This window comes from Tachypleus tridentatus, chromosome 7 (assembly GCF_004210375.1).
Source record: "Tachypleus tridentatus isolate NWPU-2018 chromosome 7, ASM421037v1, whole genome shotgun sequence".
NCBI lineage: Eukaryota > Metazoa > Arthropoda > Merostomata > Xiphosura > Limulidae > Tachypleus > Tachypleus tridentatus.
In genome coordinates, this window is record NC_134831.1 from 34,555,625 (window position 1) to 34,579,963 (window position 24,339).

The following is a 24,339-nucleotide window of genomic DNA, read 5'->3' on the forward strand; positions in this document are numbered from 1 at the left end:
GTACATTACATTGTACAGCTTTGCACTGGTAACAAGAACAAACAAACCTTCTGGAGAAGTAGAAACTGTAATTTTAAAGAAACTGCTCAGTGCTTTGTCTGATAAAGTGTTAGCTGCACTAACGTGGTGCTTCAGTAACAGTAACGTTTGGATCTATTACCGTTTCAACTTTATAATTTTTTATTCTGGGTGTTCGTGATGTGTTGCGAGATTATTAGCGCCTCGGACAGTTCTTCTAAAGCTTATGTAGTGTAGCCAGAACAAATGAATTGTTATACATGCGGCATATATTTATATCACAAACGATTCCAGCAACTACTGTTCCATTTGTACTTTCCCAGCCTCATATTAATTCAAAAATATTTGTGACACATTTCTGTTGAAAATAAATAAACACTTGTAATGTATGATATTCACCCTACTATGATTTAAATCAATATATGCAAAATTTTGTTCTTAACCACATGCAAACAAGTCGTACTTAAATCAATTTGATATCTGTCTGTGGGTGGCGACAGTACAGAAACCGGTTAGAGGTGGATGTTGTAAATGCTTCTTCCTATATCTCTTTCCGGTTTTTCTGTTGTTGTGAATTTTGCGCAGAGCTACACGAAGGGTATCAGAGTTAGTCGTTCCTAATTTAGCAGTACGACTAGAGGGAAGGCAGTTAGTCATCACCACCCACCAACAACTCTTAGGCACTTTGTTTTTACCAATGAATAGTGGGATAGACCGTTACATGATAACGGTTAGCACGTTTGGCTGGACGTGGATTTAAACCCACGACACTTCGAGTGCGAGTCAAGCGCCTAAACCACTTAGCCATGTAGGGCCTACGTGGGTTGTGCATACCTATAATAGGTTCATACGGGTCTATTCCGAAACATGAAAAAGAAGAAAAACTGTATTTCTATCAATATGAACTTAGGACTTCGAAAGCAAGATCGTATCTTATTATTTTTTTTATTTTTGTGAGATTATTAATTTGTATTTAGTTTCTGCGAACATTCTGGTCACAGTTTGCCTTGAGATTAATATCTTAAGAACTTATTTATTATCGGGCAAAAACGGTATCAGTTCTATGTATACTGGTAGACTACTAATTAGTTTAATTATACAGATTAACACTTTGTTCTACAATCACAGGAGTACCAGAAATAATGAAACAACTTCGAAACAAACAACTATTAACTCATCAAAACACCGTCAAACGAAATGAAGAAATCATTAATGGTTATAAACACAGTTCAAGAAAACATTATTTAAGCATCCTGAGTCAAAAAAGAAAAAAAAAATACCAGTACTTAATTATATTGTTTTTATGTTTCCAGGTAATATTCACCTTATTAAAATAGAAAACGTAAAAGAAATAAGTAAACAAGACTGAAGATACTGTAGATTTTATTTGCTCAAACCCTAAATCCCTATTTTGATTCAATGCTGTTACCTAAAATTACATCTGTTGGAGTTAAAATAAGGAATTAAAGTTTGTGTAAGCAATGTCTACTGTACCAACACCTTGTTTGCTTGCTTTTGTTACGATTTTTACTTACATGTTTTTAAATTTTCAATTTTTTTATTTATCTTGTTTATTTTTAACTATGGGAAAAGGATTACTTGACATGGGAGTAAACCTTAAATATTGTAATGATAATAAACATAGCTAGTAGTAAGCTGATACTGTGCATGATGATTTACTGTAGCTAATGACTATTTGATCGCATTAGTTGGAGATGTAAAATACTAAGCTGCAGCTGGATATTATTATGCAAATTTATTTCAGAATATAATGAGCATTTATATTTTCTGTGTAACTAAATTCTCTATATTTATCACACAACAATGAATAAATATATGCCTACACTAAGATACAACCCTCCACTAAGCGCGTATAAAATTTTACCAGTAGAAAAGCAACCCTTTCAAATAAAACACGCACGCCTAAAACATAGCTTTAAATAAACCTTCGTGTCTTTTAAACTAATTTTTCTATGAATGTGTGTTATAGAATTTAATATGATGTGTATTGATATTTTTACTCCTTCATTTAATACATAGTATAGGATTTAATCCTCTAAAGACACTGATTGTATAGTGTACAAAACATTGAGTATCTACATGCTAAAGTAATACAATATTCAATTATTATTGACTGGTAACTCCTATTTCACCATATACTGAGTATTTTTAAAGGAAAAACAGATGTTATAAGAAATCTAACTTCAAGAGTAAAGATAACATCGTTTACACTGGAATTACGATATTTCTAGTTGGTGTAAAATGTAGAAGAAACAAACAGACTTTCGCAGTACCTCATTTAGTATTCTACAAAAGATTTGGGTGCAAAATACCAATCCGTTTGTGGTAGGCTGGCAAAACAATAATAATAAAAATTACAAACAAGCTGTTTTGAGCGGATTTTCTCTCCCTTGTAAGTCAAACATTCGTAAATTTTATGCATTTTATATGTTTATAGCCTTGGCAGTCAATACTAAAGGTTTTAAGAGTGTTTTTCGAACTGTCTCTATATTGTTTAAGGTGTTTTTTGCCCGAACGTTCTACTAGGGTTTTGTGCAATTCCTCACAATCCCTAGAAAACTTCTATGCTGCATAATAACATTTAAATTTCTAGAATGATAGGTATAATTATTCCGAGTATTTTCTCGTATTTATTATGTGTATTATTCTCACAACACTTAGACCAGTGAATTATTCGGCCGTCGCATTGTTATACCAGCCATTTTTGTATGCGTCACAATCAGCAATTTTTTTGTGAAATTACTAGGATTCAAGCCACCGAACCTACGATCCCAAAAACGGGCACTCTAATCGCTTATGCTGCCAGCCAAGTGATTATAGTGCCTGTAGTGCTAATATAGCAAGTTCCAGAAGATTCGTATATTTTGAATAAAGCCCTCTGACTGTTACGTATCCGTGTTGGACAAGGTTGGATAGTATCCTTTGATCCCAGGAGACAACATGACATAATAGCTACGTAGTGTACAGACAGAGCGTATTGCTTGAGTGCATCCCAAACGTTAGTTGTTGGAGTTGCGCTATTTTCACTGCAGGAAATATATTCCTGGATTTTAGTGTTGTAAGTCCAGAGACTTACCGTTAACCCTTTGAAGGGTTCGGAATCAATTTCAACTATGTAAAATAGGGTGTCCAAAAATTTGGAAAAGTTTAAAAATAATATCGAGAACATAAGCTAAGAATAAGTACAGAATAATAATATTTTTAATTTACAGAAATCACTGGTATAGAGACGTACTATAAGCTGAATTTGTATATGTCGTGTTTCACTGTACAGTACCCTAGTTCTTGAGTTATAAACCAGTGATTGTTTAGTATTTAACAATATAATCAGTATAAAAAAGTACCCCTAGTTAATTATTGAACTGTAACCTGGTTTAGATAATTTTTCCCACCTCTGAAGTTTGATTTTATAATTTTAAATTATTTTTCCAAAACCGCAATCGGTGACGATACTTCAGTACGTGTGATTTAGTCTCTGCTTTTACTTACACGATTTTTTTATGATGTTTAATTAGAACGACATCTACTAGAACTTTGAGCTATGATGAAGAATTTATCAGAAGAATGTTGAAAAATAGAGGCAACTAAAATTAATTCTTTAGGTTCAAATGTGTAAGAAATTGAGGGTTTGAAAGTCAGTGTTTTGATTCCATTATGTTAGGGTTATAAATACGGGAACGTAGACCAATAACTTTACGTTTTTTGACTGGCTTGAGTTAGTTTCATTTGCAGTGGTTCGAGAGAAAAATAAGGCATCAAGCTATGACCTTATGGTCATTCTGTTATAACAGTTATACATCACAAAAAATAGACAAAATTTCTGTAAATGGGTATCTTACTTGTCACATTAAACAAAAAACTGTTTGTATCGAGTTGATAATGAGTACTATTAACTACTGAGATGTTATTATCCCAACACTAAAGAACGTAAATGGTTTTTAATGTACAAAAGTATGTACAATATACACTTTGAAAGTTTAGTGTTATTATTTGTGTAAATGATTTATTTTTCTGGTACATTGTACTGATGTATTTAAGGTTAAAAAACACAAAAATCTGACGTTTTCCAGCACAATGAAAGGTAAAATCTTTATTATTGGTTAGAGTTTACTAGTTTTGGTAATACAGTCGGTTTTGTGTTTTTTACTCTTCGTTTCTGTCAATATTGTGACAATTTTATTGACGTCTAAACTGGAAACCTCATTTCCTTTGTAAGAAGAATCTGATATATACTTTTAAAAACGTAAATTTTAAACATTTTTAAAGCGAAAGTGTGAATGAACTCGTTTTCCTGAACGTTTAGATCAAAGTTCAGTGACATATCAGGTCCGTTCGACAATAGTTAAATAAATTTATTTATTAATACTTAGTAAACATAGATTTTTCATAAAGCATGTTTTCTGTTGCTAAACACAGTACATTAAAATCGATACAGATTTACAAAATGTGTGCACTAAATCGATATTTATATTTTATGAAATAAATTGAAATTTTTTGTGGTACAATTTGACTTAAATTCCGCAGATAATGCATAAAAATGTGAATAAATATTTAAAATCAACAAATTACTGTCTCTCACTATAAAGTAATTAACAAAGATACCATGATACACATGCCTTAAGTATAAAATTTTAATTTCTACTTTTTAGACTGTTTTGTGTCACGTGACACTTTAAACTCTGTCAAGTGTGAACGCTCAGGTTAGTAAAGCTGTCTGACATAATGTAGAAATGTACAGCAGCTGATTCAAGGTTAATAAAGTAAAAACGATAACTGATCAACTAAATAGGTGAATATTTGACGAATTGTGAACCTGATATTGCAATATTTCTAAAATAATTTGAAAAAAACGTTCATTTCTTTAACCCATACTAAACAAATAATCTCTTCTTTAGATCATAAGGAACGTGCATCTAAGAATTTATAATTATTTACATATTTAAATATGAATACAAACTTTAAGTCATGTTTAGTGTAGGTATAACATGAGAGAAGTGTATAAAATATATACAGACATAAAATGTCTGGTGCAGGTATAACTTTAAATCATGTTTAACGTAGGATTAACAAAACATTAGATGAGTACACAAAGTATATATATAACCATAAAATGTCTGCTACAAGCGTAACTTTAAATTTTGATGTAAACTTAGCATGACTTAAGTATATAAAATATCTATAGATACAAATTGTCAGCAACAAGTTTAGACTTCACTCAATACTTTGTAACAGATCTTAAATTATTTCTATCACTTCGTGTTTTGTAACCATTCAGTAGTGTTCCTAATATCAAGTGATTTGTTGGAGCAGTTTATTTATTCTACATCGAAAAGGCTCCACTCAGAAATCACAAATGGCAATATGACTGTGCCCACTTGAAGACATTCACATTGAATCATGTAAAGGTTAAAAGTCAAAAGAACATTGGATACCCAAGTAACTCCTATAAATTCAGTAAAGATAATAAAAGTGTTCTATCTTGTTTTTGTCGACTAGATGAATTGTTTGTTTGTTTTTTAATTTTGCGCAAAGCTACTCGAAAGCTATCTGCGCTAGCCGTCTCTAATTTAGCAGTGTAACACTAGAGGGAAGGCAGCTAGTCATCATCACTCACCGCCAACTCTTGTGCTACTCTTTTACCAACGAATAGTGGGATTGACCGTAACATTATAACGCTCCCACGGCTGGTAGGGCGAGCATGTTTGGTGCGACCGGGATTCGAACCCGCGCCCCTCGGATTACGAGTCGAACGCCTTAACACGCTTGGCCATGCCGTACCTGACTGAATGAACATATTTAATGCGGCTTTACTTGGTATCTTGTTATATTTATTGTATAAGAAAATAACAATGTTATTGCTGCTTTAAAAAAACAACTAGTAAAATAAATTGTTAGAAATGCATAGAAAGTGTTATTATTTTTTCAATAATTATTTTGTTATACTTATTTGAAATTTATGATATATTTAGAAATATTGTATTTAACACATTTACTCATTGTGTGTTCATTTACTATAAAAGCCAATTCACTTGAACGTTACAGCGAGAGGAGAATACAATAAAAACGTATACAAGCACTAGATTGGATTTAGTGCTAGCTATTCCTAAAAGCGATAGCTTGTAGTTTTTGTATCCATCAGATTCACTATCAACCTGTTTGTTCAGATCCCTTTCTATCTAGATCTGTAATCATAAAAATCTCACAATGAAACTGACAGAATGATAAAGTGTGAGGCACTAGCCTTAGACGAAAAAACCAGCAGTGGGAGATGAAATTCACGAGAGATGGAACATAAAAAAGTTAAAACACTGAGATTTTGATCCGATAATCAATTAAGTTTCTCTTTTTTTTATTTATTTTACGCAGTGTCGAAATATGAAGAGTTAATCCTCCTTTGTGAGTCGTGCTAGTCTTAAACTGTTTTTCAGTCTCTAATATAGTGTTTGACCTAGATATCGTCTTTTTCTTTAGCTTTGTATTTGTATTTAATAACATTTCTGAAGATGTAACGTCTCTAGTCATTAAGCGTGAAATATCTGATATAAAACATCCACTAGCAAACTGTATGTAGTGGAAAAATCTGAGGAATTTTAACGAAATAAAAAGATTCCTACAAAGGCCTTACTTAGCAAAAGTAATATTAATATTCTTCGAGTTTCCTTTAAAGATGAATGTAAACACATCGCTGTAAAACACAATGCTCATGTTCCAACCCTCGCCCCAAACGGAACTCCCTGATCACAAGAAGTGATTACAATTGGAAGAAGGCATGAACAATTTAAACATTAGCGAATAAACCATAAAATCTAAGGGTTTATTGATTGTTACACTACACTGTGGTGAGTCAGCATAAACTCTTTTGGTCACCCGCACTATTGTCATATTTTGTGACCGTTTGACATTTAACGTAACATAAGCTGATATTAGCAAAACGTTTGTAATGTAAGTTAATATGAATAAAACACATGTAATGTAAGTTGATATTAGTAAAACACGTAAGGTAAGTTCAAATTAGTAAATCATATATGTAATGTAAGATGATATTAGTGAAACATATGTAATATAATTTGATATTAGTAAAACACGTGATGTAAGTTCATATTAGTAAAATATGTGTAATGTAAGATGGTATTACTAAAACATATGTAACGTAAGGTGACTAGTAAAACATATATAATGTAAGTTGATATTAGTAAAACATATGTAATACAAGTAGATATTAGTAAAACGTATCTGATGTAAGCTGATATTTGTAAATCACATGTAATGTGAGTTCATATTAGTAAATATCGAATATAAGTTAATATTAGTAAATCACATTTAATGTAAGTTCATATTAGTAAAAGATATCTAATATAAGTTAATATTAGTAAATCACATTCAATGTAAGTTGATATTAGTAAAACATATCTAATATAAGTTAATATTAGTAAATCACATTCAATGTAAGTTGATATTAGTAAAACATATCTAATATAAGTTGATATAAGTAAATCACATTCAATGTCAGTTGATATTAGTAAAACATATGTAATACTCACATGAAGGTAGGTAATATATAAACTCAAATTTTGTTACTCGTGAAAAGTCAGACGATATTAGTATACATATATGGTTGGATGTCGGATAACACATTGTAACATTGATGTGTGTAATGTATGTCAGATGCTACAGTTTAATTATATGAGAGTACTGTGTATTTAGACTGGCCCAAAACATCATGGACTCTTTGCTTGTTTCTAGAGAGGGGTCGGGAATTTAGGTTCTATATTCAGTTATTATTCGAGTGTGTTGTATAGAACGTTCTGACATTAATGAATTGTTTTGTCTGTTTCTAGAGTGGGTCAGGATTTTGTCTTTTATACTGATTCATTGTCGAAGTCCAAGCAGTTTGTTAAAATCAGAGCTCTACTCTGTCGTTTAAATTACCTCAAATACCTTTGAAAAAAAGCATGTGTTTTTGTCAAGTTCCACGACAATTCAATGGACAGTGAATGCAATTAGACTTAACCATCAAGATATGAATCGTAATCACGTAGGAATATTAATATTTACAGTCTGTTATAATGTAAAATTAAATTCGAAAAGAACAAGGCCAAAGAAATCCACTAGAACGAGAATATTAGTCCAGGGTCCTGTCAAAATAAAGAGTTACGTAATATATATATTATATTTTTCGAGACGAAGAATATATATATATATTAGTTTTAAAGTTCTAGTACTTCAAGAAACGAAAATCGGTTTCACTGTTATTTCTTAAAGAGGGAATCTATAAGTCTGGGGTTTTATATTGCTAAACTTTTGGGTTCTGATACCCGCGGGTAGAAGTGAACAAGTAGTCCACTTAATGAATTGTTTGTTATTATTATGTGTCAAACTAAAGAGTAGGTTATCTGCTGTGCTCACACAGATGTTGAAATCCGATGTTTAGCGTTATGAGTCCTCAGACTTACAGAAATTCGTGGAAACAAAAGCAAAAATTATATTTTTGTCTTTGCATTATTAATGCATTCTAACACTTTGGTTTAATAAGAGAAGTATTTATTTACTGCTAATATTTTATTCAATGTTTTTGCTGATAGGTTTAAATTATTCTTACAGTTTGTTATAATTGATTAATTAACATTTCAAGATAAATTCGTTGTTGGTTATTTTCCAGTTTAAAACTTTTACTTCATGAAACTTGACAAAAAAATTGAACTATTTAACTTCTGTAATACAATTTAAATTACCTTTACATTTTTCCCATTTCAACATAATGGTAAACTGTTGTAAAAGTGGGTTCGATTATTGGAATTTACTCAATGTTTACAGATCATTCTGTCACGCCATCTGAACGTACGCAAGTGCCGATCTTAAATTATTTTCACTAATATTCAGACATAACTGTTGGTAATCGGTAACGATAGAGTTTACTTCAGCAATTTAGGTAAATAAAATAAAACAAACATTCTTAATGAATAACTGACTTAATCTTACAAGTGGCTCAGCCCTAAGTCTGATGATTTATAAGGTTAGAAATCAGGTTTTGATTCCCGCGGCGAGCATATCACAAACAACCTATTATTTATCTTTATTCTTTTTACTTACAAGGAAATTATTTTTTAGATCCGTTATTCAAAACTTGTTACTTAATCTGTTTCAAACGAACTATATTGTTAGCATTAATTGATTTTATAAAATATTAATGATTCGGTGGTTTGTCATTAAACTGATTGTAAGTTTCTCTATGATATTTACGTGTCTTTAGTATCAAATCCAATTTTACGTTATTATCGATTAATTAACGTCAGTGACTTCGAATTGCTGCTTCTACTGCTGTATATTCAATTAGTTTTTGTTGAACCTCCTGCAATTATAGCATGCACTTAACTTTAGCAATATTCCCGACTTGAAGAAGTGAAAAGAATTCGATTTGCATCTGGTTCTATTTCCGGGAAAATGACACTTTTCTTTACCGAATCTCCTTGATAGAATGATATCAAGCAGAAACGTAGATTTTTTTTTGTTCGTTTTCCTTATGATAGAGTTTCACTCGACGTTTGTATTGTGCACAAATGGTATGCTCGTTCATGCGGCAAATACTAAATGGTATTCTACCATCATCCAAGCTGTTATTTGCTAGACTCGTAAAGTTTTATAATCCGTACTTTCTGTGGAAACTTAGGTTTGAAAAAAATCCTGAGATTCTATTTGGAAAAAAACATTTTCCTTAATAGACCAATTCTATCGATTTGTGAAAAGCTGTTTAGTTCTACTGAAAAACTTCTATTTCTTATAATAGAGTAGCTTATGGATCTGTAATCTAATAAATTCTATTAATTCCAAAGTGTGAGGCTATAACACGATTTTATTGGCTTAAAATGAAAAATAGAGAAAAGATGAAGTAAACAGAATGCATGTTAATTTACTTATACTTAGATCTGCACGAAGCTTCATCTAATTACAAGAGAGCAACTAAAATAGTTAACGCAATTAATTCACAGTTGTTCATTGCCTTAATTGGTTCTTTTAATACGTGCGTACGTTCTAAATAAAAAAAAACATAATTTTTACTTAACCTACTATATTGAGACTTCAGGATACGCAGTTGTGTTGGTTGTTTGAGTTATTAAGAGAAAGTGGTTTTTCTAATTAAAACTGCCAAGAAATAAAGGTGTGATTTAAAAATATTTATTAAAAGATACCTGATGTTAAATTTCAAAGATATTTATTTTACAATATATACCTAGCATAAGGTAGAAAAATTATGGATCTCTCAGTGCTTCAGTAGTAAGTCTCACAGCTGACAATACCAAAATTCGGGTTTTAATACCCGCAGAGGACAAATAATACATTCTATAGCTGTGTGCTTATTAACAAAGATATGAACGGCTATAAAAATCTTAAGAAGAGTACAAGGTTTAGGTACTGTGATATGTTGCTAAATTACTGTTTGAGCTATTTTCTCTTATGGAAATTTATACGTACACACATACATTTATATATATATACACACAAAGAGATTTACTATACGATTTGTTAATGATTTCTGAGCTACATTAATTCAGATATATAGATCTTTTACGGTCATATGATTAGTTTGCAAGACAGTGATAAGAGCAGGAGTATGTTCAGTTTCCAAAGGGACATAGTAATAGGTGTTTATCCAGTTTCAGCGTCTTTACTCAAATAATTTCTTTCTTTACAATGTGTTCAAAGATTCAATCACAAGGGCTCCCGGTTTGACAGCGGTAAGTCTTGGGATTTACAACGCTAAAATAAGGAATTAGGTTCCCATTGGTGGACACAGCAGATAGCCCGATGTGACTTTACTCTAAGAAAACACACACACTCACTACCACCAGAGTTTAGGATTAAGGTACTCAAAAGAGTATTCGTCTGTCACTCAAGGAAAGTTGATTGGATGAACTAGTTAACTGCAACGAACGTCATGTAGTGTCAAAATTAAATGATTACCGTCATCATTATTCAGTATTCGATTACTTTCAGCCTTGACATGTAAATAAATGAAATTAAAAAGACAGGAAATTGCATTTTTCAAATGCAAAGGGAAGGAACGAAGTTAGTGCTGTTTAGAACGTAACATGTGAGAAAGGAATGGTTGAGTGTGTCGTGTGGTTTGATGAGTCGAGTAAAGAATGCAATCTATGAACAAGGAATGGTTGAATGTGCAATAGTGTGACGAGTAAAGAACACAACCTATAATCAAGGAATGGCTGAGTGTGTTACGTGATATGATGAGTTGAGGAACGAACGCAACTTATGAACAAGGAATGGTTGTGTGCGTTCTGTAGTGTGAGAAGTAAAGAACGCAACTTATGAACAAGGAATGGTTGAATGTGTTGTGTAGTAGGACGAGTAAAAAACGCAACCTATGAACAGTAAGAACTCAGTTCTACTTGTGTTGATCCAACAATACAAACTGCTAGAGATGTTGAACGTTTTCTTGACGAGGCTGCATTTATGTATACGTTATACCTACAGTAGCTGTATCTATGCGTACATAATATCTACAGAAGCTGTATATATGTATACATAATATTTACAGCAACTGTATCTATGTTTACGTAGTACCTACAGTAGCTGTATCTATGTATACATAATACCTACATTAGCTGTATCTATGTGTACATAATACCTACAGTTGCTGTATCTATGTATACGTAATACCCTAAAACCTCGACATGTTCCCCACGGCATCCCCGCCCTTGGTGGAATTCTGCCTGTTCCATAGCACGAAAAACGTGCTTGGGATAAATTTCGAAGATACCCTACGCTTTCAAACCGCATCGCATTTTAGCAAGCCCGTGCATACGCTCGGCATGTTAGACGTCAAAGCTAGAAGGATTCTTGGATTAAATAACCTTCAGCATTTCTTTAACCACTAGCACAAAAGTTATATGGAATAAGATTCGGAGGGTGAGTAGAAGATATACTTCTGCCCCCCTCTCCATCTTAATATATGATGGCCACGAAGTTTCAGATGCACAGAGCTTTGCTAATACTCTTGGAGACTTCTTTTCTCGTGTATCTAGCTCTTCGAACTTATTCACTTCCTTTTTAGCCATAAAAATACAAGCGGAGCATTTGCCTCTTTCCTTCTCAACTGACCATTCCTATGACTACAATCGCTCTATTACACTGATGGAACTCAAACTTGCACTTCATCGGTCTGGCAATACATCAGTCGGACCTGATAATGTACATTATGAAATGTTACGCCACCTTTCCCAGAACTCTCTTACTATTCTCCTAGCTGTCTTTAAACGGATATGGCAGGAAAATGTCTATCCAGATGCTTGGCGACAAACTATCATACTCCCTATTCTGAAACCTGGGAAGGATCCAACGATTCCTTCGAATTATCATCCCATTGCTTTGAAAAGTTATTTCAGTAAGATCTTAAAGAGGATAGTCATTACCCGCCTCGTTTGGTTTCCTGAATCAAACAACCTCCTCTCACCTACTCAGTGTGGGTTCCGAAGAGAACGCTCTACGATAGACCACTTACTTTATCTTAAAACATCAATCAGAAGCCTTTTTAAGGCGACAACATCTTGTTACTGTTTTTTTATTTAGAAAAATAAAATGCAACATGGAGATATGGCATCTTACGAGACCTTCACTCATATGGATTGCGTGGAAACTTCCCCATTTCATCCAGCAATTCTTAATGAAGTGCTGATTCCAAGTCTGTGTTGGCTCAACACTTTCTCATTTTTTCCCACAGGAACTTGGAATCCCTCAAAGCTGTATTCTGAGTGTCACACTTTTCATTATAAAGACTAATGCCATCAGTGAACAGCTACCCCCTTCAGTTGCAAACGATCTTTTTGTTGGTGACTTTCATATCTCATGTCAGTCATCAAACATAAAGCTTATTGAAAAGAAGCTACAAACCGCAATCAATCAGATACTGAAGTGGACCACGGGAAATGGTTTTAAATTTTCACTCTCTAAAACCGTTTGTATACATTTCTGCCGCAAATTAGGAATCCACCCATCTCCAAAACTCCGTTTTGATGATGTTGTACTTCCTGTCGTCCCTGAGGCAAAGTTCTTAGGTATTATATTTCATTATAAATTAAATTTTATATCGCATATCAAGCAACTTCGCATCAAATGTCTAAAAGTATTGAACATTCTCCGTGTCCTCTCTTCTACTTCTTGGGGAGAAGATCGATACTCCATGCTCAAAATTTATCGTGCCCTCGTCTAATCCAAAGTTGACTATGGGTCTGTGGTTTATGGTTCTTTCAGAACCTCAGTACTGAAAATGTTGGATCCTGTCCATCACCAGGGGCTTCGGCTTTGCATTGGAGCTTTTTCTACTTCTCTCGTGCAAAGTCTGTATGTGGAATCTCATGCACCCCCTCTATATATTCGCCGTTTGCAACTGTCTCTAATGTATGCTTCCAAACTTCGATCCTTACCACAGCATCCTACCTGGAGTTGTGTTTTTCAACCACAATAGACCACACTTTTTAATAATAGAAAATCTGCCATTGTTCCTTTTAGTCTCCGTATCCAGGCACAATTAGAAGAATTGGATTTCTCCTTGAATAACATTGCAGTTTCTTCAAATCAACCTATTCCACTGTGGCAGATTACTGTCCCCAATTGTAGCCTATCTTTGAGTCATCTGAAGAGAGCAGATACACTCGCTTTTTCTTTGCTGAACATCTTTCATATGATCCATCCATTCCTATATATACAGATGATTCCAAATCGGGTGACTCAGTAAGCTTTGCCATGGTTTGTGACAGTTCGATTGTGGCACACAGACTCTCCCCCACAGTTTCTGTTTTCACTGCCGAATTGTATGCCACCTCTCTTGCCCTAAATCATATTGAACTAATGCAATATACAAATTGTACAATATATACAGACTCACTCAGCTGTTTATTGGCCCTGAAATCATTCCATGATAGTCATCACCCTCTTCTCGTCAATATCGAAATCAAACTGGCCCATCTTTCTCTCTCATCTGTCTCCGTCCAATTCTTTTGAATACAAGGTTATGCTGGTATTTGTGGGAATGAGCTGGCTGACAGAGCAGCGAAGTCTGTCTGTTCTGGATCTATCATCCCAGTACCCATTTCATACCTAGACTTTGGTCCAGTTATCAAATCCAGACTGTACACCAGATGGCAGGCAACCTGGAATGAGCAACACAATAACAAGCTTTTTTCAAATCAAACATTCTCTAGGTCTTTAGCCCTCTTGCTTCTGTAAGGATCGAAGAGAGGAGGTTGTTTTGGAAAGGCTACACATTGGTCACAGTTTTTTAACTCACCACTTCATTTTATCTGGTGCTGATGCACCGGTGTGTGGTCTGTGTGGCACTCAGATCATAATCATCCACATTTTATTATCATGCCGTCGTTACAACCTAGAACGATGACACCATTTTAAAGATATTTGTAAGGCAGGTTTGCCCTTGACTTTGGCCCTTGTTATAGGTGATACTACCCATCTCACTCATGTTTTTATATTTTTAAGAGCCATTGGTCTTTTACACTTAATTTAAGGTGTTTTTATCAGACTATATAGTGTTTTAGCATGATTTCCTTTACACGTTTTAGTGTTTTAACACGATTCCTTTTACACATTTCAATTTTTATTTTGACTTGAACCCAGGACTGGAAAGGCCACTTCAGGTGACTGACAGCAAGGGTGTACTTCTTGCTTCAGTCTTCCTGGCAGTTCCTAATTTTACATATTTTACTTTTTACCTTAATTGCCCTATACCTATACTGTACCACATCTTGTATGGCACAGATAGCCTTGTAGCTTTGTGCCAATAAACACTGAATACCTACCTAGACTCTTGACCTGCTAAGTGTTGTTTGTTTCGTTAATAATGTTGTTTTGTGTTTTTATAAACTTTCATAAAGTACTTATCTTTTACACTTTCCTTAATAATTTCAGCGTGTTTTTAAAAATAAAATCGTGTGCGGATTGCAGACCAGTCATGCTCTGTAGGTGTTTTACCAGCAAGTATTATGCCACTATGCCTCAGCGGTTAGCTTCGGGACTGTTAACTCTAAAAATCAAGATACAATACCCGCAGTAAGAATAACACACATTGCGTACCTTAAAGATAACTAATCAAAACTTTTAGAGCGAAAGGAAACATGGAAGAAGAAGAAGCACTAGTGTATCTACATTTGTGTGATTTAAACTTACAAAGTTGCTTGTGTTTATCTTAGTATATTCTTAGGACTAAACTGAAGAGAAAGAATTAATCCTTGTTATTGTAATATATTTTTCAGCTCGTATGGATTTAAGTTAATTGCAAAATCTAGACACGATATATTCATATTTATGTATGAAATAAAGTGGATAGTTATCTTAATATCGTTATAAATTCAAACGGTGTCTACATGTGTATTCTTTAGTATAGCAGTTACTGTTAGTAAAGGTAACAACGATTCGGGCTTAATTACAGAATCCCTTTATAAATTTATATTTTATGTCTTCCATATAGAAAAGTAATATATGTATATATATGTAGGCATGTAAACAGGCACCTTCTTTGATATCTCACGAGCCCGCCACTTACACACAAACACACACAATTCTTTCAAAACCCGTGAAGTAAAAACTGTGAAGACTGAACAGATCCCATCAGCTCACGTTTCTCCGCTGTAACTATACACGCACACACACAGACACAGGTATACTCTCGTGTCAGCTGCCGTAGCTCGTTTAGGACTAACGGCCTATTATGTCCAGTTTTATTTTACAATCCTACATCGATTTGTAAGTGCATCTGCCACTTAATAAAAATATTAGTATTCCTAGTCGGACTGTATGAAACATTTCAACCTACGAAAGCAGAGATATTCTAAAGATATTGGATGATCATGTCCGTTTCACGGAGTCGATTTTATTTACTTGAGAAATAGACGTAGTTTAAACGGGTTTACTGCTTTTAAGTCAAGTTTTCTCTATAGAACCCATACATTATATTTCTACATAAAATGTATAAGCCATTATTCAAAATATATTCAAGTTATATATTTTTATTTGTTTCTTTAATCACCTTAATTGCTGTATAAAATCATAAAATATAATTTCTCCCAAAATAAAATTGGCATTTAGAAAAAGTGGTCCTATCTTTTATTAATCTGCTTATTTATTATTTTATTAATTAAAATGCAAAGATTCCAATAAAAAAAGAAATAGATATACGTGAGTGAAATAAACACGCCACATATAATAAAGCTATAGAAAGACCTGGAATAAAGAGATAAAAGTGTTACGGTAGAAACTGTGATGAAATGTTCCGCAGGTAAAAACGATTTTATTGCAAAAATTATAATAAAACGCATCACAAAATTATAACAGAAATTTTGATAAATCCACCACAGGTTACACAACACAATAGCATAAACTGTAATGAGTATACTTTAAATAACAATGTTATTGCTGGAATTGTTATAAGCACTCTGAATATGCTAATAATGGTATAGTAAATTATAACAACCACACCACAGTTAACAACTTTATAATAGAAATTGTGAGATAAGTAAACAGTGTTGTAGCAGAAATTGTAATAAACACGCTACAAATAACAAACAGTGTTATATCAGAAATTGTAATAAATACACAAAACACAAAAATGTAATAGTAGAAATGGCAACAAACGCATTACATATAACAATTATAGCATAAATATTGAAAAATTTACTGCAGGTAACAATACTATAGGAGAAACAGTAATCAACAGACGATAAATGATAATGCTGCAGCAGATAATGTTTCACTAATTTCAACGTCAGTTCCAAATGCTATTTATTCTAGACCTGCATATCTGTCTATTTATCCAGCTGCACGCCAACCTCGTTTTCTGTTTTCCTATTCAGTATCTATCAATTTTTTTTATAAGATGTTTCATTTAATTCACCCACTTAGTAGACGTCATTCTATATACTGTTATTTTAGATTATAGAGTAACGCTCTTTACGATATCTATCCGAATTCAGAAAGGACCACTACGAATCACTGTTTCTTCTAAATATACCTCTTTCCTAGCATTTTAACCTTTATCAGTACACAGTTTTTAATATTTTTTTCATTGACCAATTATATTTTTATGTAATTGTCACATTATCATCCTGTGACACAAAAATAGTAAAATTTTCAATGTTTTGTAGTCGAATTTTTTTGTGAATAAATTGTTGCATGGGGCCCGTGCAGACCTCAAGTAATATACAGACTTGGAGCTCTATGTCTTCATCACGCATTGTGTATATGAACTCACATAGGTTATCAATTGTAATAAACAGTGATTACATATTTAGGTCTCTCCAGAAGTGAAGTAATGCGTACAACCTTCTTAAGAGACGTCTCCAGAATCCCCCTGCAATGCCGAAAGGTATCATATCTGCCATTATAGACTTAGGAGTGCTTGACACAAGACAGCATGCTGGTCAAGGTGTTCCAGCAACAAAAACCGATGTTATCTTTGCCCAAGAATCGCAGACAGGAAAGTCAGTCAAACCTGTACAGCATGTGGAAACCATGTCTGCGCTGATCACTCCACACCCAGTGTACGATGTGATGAGTGTTTGCAAAATGACTGGTAAAAGATATGAGAAACACTTTATGTTCACTCAGAATACGTTTTGTTTACGTGTTGTCCAAAATTTGGCATTAGTTTAGCTCTGAAACAAAGTTTAATGTACTTTGACCCTTTGGCTTTGTCCGGACCCCAAGCACATTTTCGTACATTTTGGTGTTTTTTGTTACGTATTCTAAAAATCTGCTTCTTCATTCAGTATTTTATTAGTTTTAATGTGAAATGTCAGTTAGAGAAGAAGTGGCCATATATTATCGAAATATATGTCAATGATAAGAATTTTGTGTCTAAATATGAGAAAATTGATGTAAGTAAATTTCATATTTTGTATTAATAAATCACATATTGTATACTTATGGTACTCAGTCTTTCTTACAGTTTATCTGCACAATGCTATGAGAAGCCAATATGCAAACTTTTCAACATCTAAATCGTAGCTTGAACATTATGCTCTTTAAAGGTGGATATTATAACGTGCACTGATGAAGGTTAAACATTAAAATATAGACTTTTTGAGGAAGATACTTAATTTTTATATCCTTACGAACTATTCAAAGTGAAAGTTTAACGTTATATTTTATTACTTAGGAAATCGTGGAAGGGAAGCAAATTTGTTATAAGCATACAGTTTTTAATTTAATCCATTGTCAAATTCATATAAATTTATTTGTAAAATAAAAACAACGAAAACTGGATGTTGAATATTTTATGGTTGTCGAATTCTCAGAACTCAGAGAAACTACAGGCAATGCTGTGATAAAGCTGAGAATTTTAATACAAAAATAATCAGTGGAAACGTAAACTGTTCTCACACTTAGTTTAAATATAAAACTAATTTGTTCGAGTAAATTGAGAAACTTCACTACTTTACTTTTATATAATAAGAGTATATATTACTGTGTGAAATAAACAAACATTTGTTTTTGTCTTTATTCAAGGCTTGGCGAGATCTGATGTTTAAGACAATCAACTCACTGAATTGGATTGATAAAGAATTGATGTTGTATTGTATTACCTAGCTGCCATATCTTTAATTTATCATTTCAAAATCAGGAACGGTTACCAAAAAGGACTTTTGCTCGAATTCTAAACAAACCAAATTATACTCAAGTGAATGGAGAATTTATATTCAAGGTATCATTAAAAGAGCGTCTGGTCAGGTATCACACATCTTTTATTTTGCTGATAAACGAACTAATTTTTTTTTTAAAAACTCGCGACAGTATTTTTTAAAGCTCATTAAATGTTTTTCAATAGTGAAAAACCATAGTGAGAAAACTTTATGGAAGAACTAAATTGTCTTTGTTCAGTAAAGTTTATCACCTTAAGTTGTATATTTCTGTTGTTCGTATATAGCCATATACAGTTTAACTTCATGCAACTACACACTATAACAAACAAAGAGGATACAAACTATAACTGCGAAATGTAACCTTGGTGCCAGAGTTATCTACAAAAGTAGAAACAACACAAACTGTCATGATTATTTTGTTGATAAGTTTCTCACTTCAAATAAAACTTTATAAAATGAATTTTATCCCAGCAGTATTTTTCCAGTAACATGTTTTTCATTTCTTACATTTTTGTATTTATAAATGGTAAATAATAATAGAAACACCTACCTTCTTATATCTGGTTACAGGTGATGAATGATAATAAAAACAATTACCTTCTCTTATCTAGTTACAGGTGGTGAATGATAATAAATATAATTACCTTCTCATATCTAGTTACAGGTGGTGAACGATAATAAAAACAATTACCTTCTCATATCTAGTTACAGGTGATGAATGATAATAAAAACAATTACCTTATATCTAGTTACAGGTGATGAATGATAATAGGAGCAATTACCCTCTTATTTCTAGTTACAAGTGGTGAATGATAACAAAAATAACTAACTTCTTATATTTACATAGAGATAGTGAATGAAAATAGAAACAATTACCACATGTCTTGGAAATACTACTCTAACAACTGAAGGTAGTTGTTTCTAATATCATTCACCATCTGTAACTAGATATAAGAAAGTAATATTCCCAAGACAGATTTAAAGTAACATTTCAATGACAGGTATAGGTTTTAGAGTAATATTTCCTGAACAGATATTACTGTTATATTCCCAACACAGATCTTAAAGCAATATTCCCATGACAGATATAGCTATTACAGTAAATTTCCAATAAAGATACAAATGTTACAGTAATATTTCCAAGAGAGATACAGATGTTACAGCAATATTACTAAGGCAGATACAGATTTTAAGTAACATCAGTTCGTGTTTCGTCTGTTTTATTGTGTAGCTATTTCAGTAGGAACGTTAACAATGAAGGTGGTAGAGAAGCATATTTTTCTCTAAACATCACAGACATGAAACAAGTTTACTGCAGGACTTCAAAATATCAAAAATATTATAAGCTTATTAATCATGTGAAAACATATAGCATGATTTTATACAACTGAAAGCGGTAAGCTTATGAGCTTATAACACTAAAATTGAAGTTCGATACCTGCCTTAGGCACAATAGATAGCCTAGTTAGTAACTTTTTAATTGAAGGTCAAACAAAAACTATCTAAGTTATTTTGTTCACATGCACGTTTTATGATTTTCAATATATACTTTAAAAACAAAGTAACATTAAAACAATTTATTAACTTTATAAAATGCGATTATCAGTAATTGCACTTTTTCTAGACGATAAGGATATGAATTTTTCACAAATAGCTTTCGTAGAATACTATCTAATTGGAGCTCTTCTCTTTGTAGCTGGGTGTGTATTTTGCACTTATTTAATTTTGCAAAAGTTTGTTTGTTTTTGAATTTCGCGCAAAGCTAAACGAGGACTAGCTGCGCTAGCCGTCCCTAATTTAGCAGTGTAAGGTTAGAGAAAAGGCAACTAGTCATCACCACCTACCGCCAACTCTTGGGATACTCTTTTAGTGGGATTGACCGTAACATTATAACTCCCTCACGGTTGAAAGAGCGAGCATGTTTTGTGCGATGAAGATTCGAACCCGCGACCCTCAGAATTTAGTCGAACGCCTTAACCCACCTGGCCTTACAGGGCCATTTACAATAGAAAATTTAAGGCATTTGAGCTTACTAGATAGACAGTTTTATGAATATTTTATGTTATTTCGTGGACATTGAACTTTCCATAAATACAGTTTGTGGATATTCAACTTCTGTAAAAAATGTGAAGATATTAAACTTTTCATAAAGTCAGTTTGTGAACATAAAATAACTTTGATGATATTCAACTTTCTAGATAAGTTGAACACTCTGATTTCTTTACCTTTTGATGGTGTTAACTATAATCTGAATGTAATATAGCAAGTCAGGTAACAAAACAAATACTATCTGAGAACTAGAGTTTTGAGAAATGATGCTCTAAGCCATTCTTCATATCCAAATCCATACAAAGCTCCACTGAATGACAGCCTACACTGTGGACGCGTAGTTTGGTTAATGAGAACCTAAGCTGCAGTTCCTAGCTTATCATAGTCTAAGATTTGGATTTAATGTTAACTTACGGTATGAAAGTGTGTCAAGAGACTGATCCAACAGCCCTCTTCTCTTAAGTTATTGGGCTTAGCTCTGTGTGTAAATGTTTGAAGATATTACACGAGTAATAAAAGTGTTGTTGGCGAGAAACGAGCTATCAGTTCGCTTTGTTTGAGCTGTTTGGCATGACTTAATAGCTCTTTTTGACCAAGTTCTCGCTCTATAAAACAAATCAACATTTCTTTGCATAAATCATTCGTTAGAAACATTTTATTTTTGTTTTAAAAACTCTTGCCTTTCACTTTAGTTTGATCTATCTTTTCTTCTGTGATTCAATATATCTTTATTTTCCAAACTGTTATAAATACAACTTTTAAATCTAAAGTGATAAAAGTCACGATAAGCGAATGTTTGAGTGCTACTGTCTTATTGTTAATTAATGCTTAGTTTTTGTAAAACGTTTTATTTACATAATATTTCACGGGTAAACAAACATTCCTTGATTTTGCAGTTTTTTGTATTTTTTACATATCATCAACGTTCATAACTTCAGGTATTAATAATAAACTGCCGGTCGTAATGATTTAAATATTTTCAAGCGTGGTATTATTGTATTTAGCATGGCGGACAGATTATGGACAGGTTATTTCTAGATTTCAGTGCTGGTGAGCTGGCATAGAACTCTAGCGGTTCCATTATAACAGTGTTAGATAATCCCTTTGTATGTATGGTGGTTGGAAAGGTGCTGCTAACTGGGTGGCTTTCCTCTGACGACAAATACACTTTGTAGCTTTACCATAAATACAGTATCAAATTAAGATAGCTATTCATTCTGGTTGTGTGTATAGCTTCGAACAAATTGGCACAACTTGTGTTGTGATTTGAAGGCTTAAACCGATAGTTCGTGTACTTGGTCAATATTGACATGTTTACAACCACGAGACATCTGCACTGAGTCAAAGAGGGATCAATAATATAGGAAGAAGGATATAGTTTAGATATTAAGACACCATGTCAAACATTCGGTAAGTAACTAGCTGCTAGGTGTATTACTCACTAAGTAATATACCGCATATTCTATTCATTGTCTCGATACGAACATTTGTAATATTATGATAAAGATTTCTTAAATTTGTTTCAGAATCTCTTGTAAAGATACATAGGAGTATCTGCACAAAGCTGCCTTTAATTTTTATATGCTAAACTAGAAAAAACAGATAGTGAAGACCTGCCGCTAGCTCTTCTGATACTCTTGTTTTTGACTCTCAATTCGCCGTAAAGGACCTCCCAGAGGTACGGCGGCAAGTCTGTGAATTTGGTGGTGGACAGCGCACGGATAACCAGCCCTTTATGTAGCTTTGTGCTGAACTACAAACAAAGAAATCGCCGTATATGAGTACAGTCTATCTCCTACAGTTGAATGTGAGTGGGCTTGCAAAAATGCAGTGCACGTATAGAGCAGCCGCAGACAGTGGGTTGAAAGAGATAATTTTTGTTTCTGTGCAGTGAGAATAGTCCTACAGGAGAAAAGAGACCAACAATCCATGACAGTGTTCGTCATGATAATCAATAAGCTAAGCCTAAATGTCTCGTAACAGATACGAAGAGCTGTTTTATCTTAAGCGATTTCATCCTTACGTAATGCATAAACTACAGTGACAAAAAATACACATTAATTTCGATACAGAATGTTTTAAATGTTGTTCTTCTTTTAAGTTATAAACTTTTGATAGTTTCGAAATTACACAAGAGGTATATAAATATGTATGTCCAAAAATGTTACGCCATTGGTAAATACTCTTTATATCTATAAATATTACACAAATGGTAAATAAGTCTGCGTATCTATAAATATTACACAAGTGGTATACAAATTTTTATATCTATATTTATCACATAATAATGTTAGCGTTAACATTTAAATAAAGGAAAGTAGAGCCTCCTTACGTTTGAACAGAAATTTACAGATATCAAAGATAAAACAAAAACCGTTGGCGATAAACAAACAAAAAACTTGTATCATATACAAATTTGTTTATTTTTATGTACATCCCTCTTGTACACACAACAGTCCTGTATAGTTAAATATTCCTAAGCCTTTGTGACGTATGAAATGCTGAGCCACGAAACTTTATAATCACCATGTGTGGGTATGTTTCTCTCTTTATACATGCCAAACGTTATGTATTCCTTATACGATGTAACAAATGCAATATTTTCCAAGAACTATCTTCTTATGAAAATGAGGCTTGTCTTAACATCTGAAGAATTTCTCTGTCACAACAGGTTTTGGGTAATGGACTTGGTGATACTTCCAATACGTCTTAAATTAGATGTTGTAGCTTTACACACAAGTAAGTCAAAATAAGTTTATGAAAAAGAAATATTTTACCTTTTAGGAGACCGTATTTCTTTAGCACACACTTCCAATATATATATATATGTATTTTTTTGAAACGTATAACATCACTTCAACGATCGTCAGATCTCTAGATTTCTTACTTAGCGAGCCGGATTCGAATCCGTGCGCTAATAAAAAAATATCCGATATTCTTAACTTGGATGCTGGGTGGTGCGGAATGGTTGTCGCTCAACTTTACCTTAAATACAAATGCCTAGCAACAAAAATGTATACTATTTGTTGTTTTTATTCTCCTCATAATGAATATGATATGAAACTGCAACATTACCTTACTGCAATTGGTACAAACTACATTTACTATACAAGTTTTAAATGGTGTTTGGTGGTGAAGGATGGCTTAATGATTAGCTTTCCCAAAATTCCTAAAATGTAACTGTAAGGATTTCTGGTTTGCGTCCCGATGCTGTTCAGTAATTGGGAATGTGGGAGCTTACTATATAAGTGATAGTGAAACTATTCTCTTAAGACAAACAGCTATCTTCCCTATTGTTCATCAGCTGAAAAGTAGCTATGCAGAAATAGTACTTTTGTAGCTTTTTGCGAAAATTCACTACTAACTGTGCGCTCTCAGTGGCACAGCAGTATGTTTACGGACTCACACCGCTAGAAATCGGGTTTCGATACCCGTAGTGAGAAGAGCACAGATAGCCCATTATGTAGTTTTGTGGCTAATTTCAAACAAACAACCCACTCCGTGCTGTTTGAGGTGAGGGGAAAATACAATAAAACCATAGTTTCACGTTAATTTCAAGCTCATGAGAAAGTTTACTATACAAAAAGTA

At 33.1% G+C, this 24,339-nt stretch overlaps 1 protein-coding gene across 1 annotated transcript in view; it reads left to right on the forward strand.

Moving 5' to 3' along the window:
- LOC143255412 (contactin-5-like) overlaps positions 1-24,339 on the forward strand; it is a 109,590-nt gene that overhangs the window by 23,300 nt on the left and 61,951 nt on the right. The gene's annotated exons all lie outside the window — the stretch shown is intronic.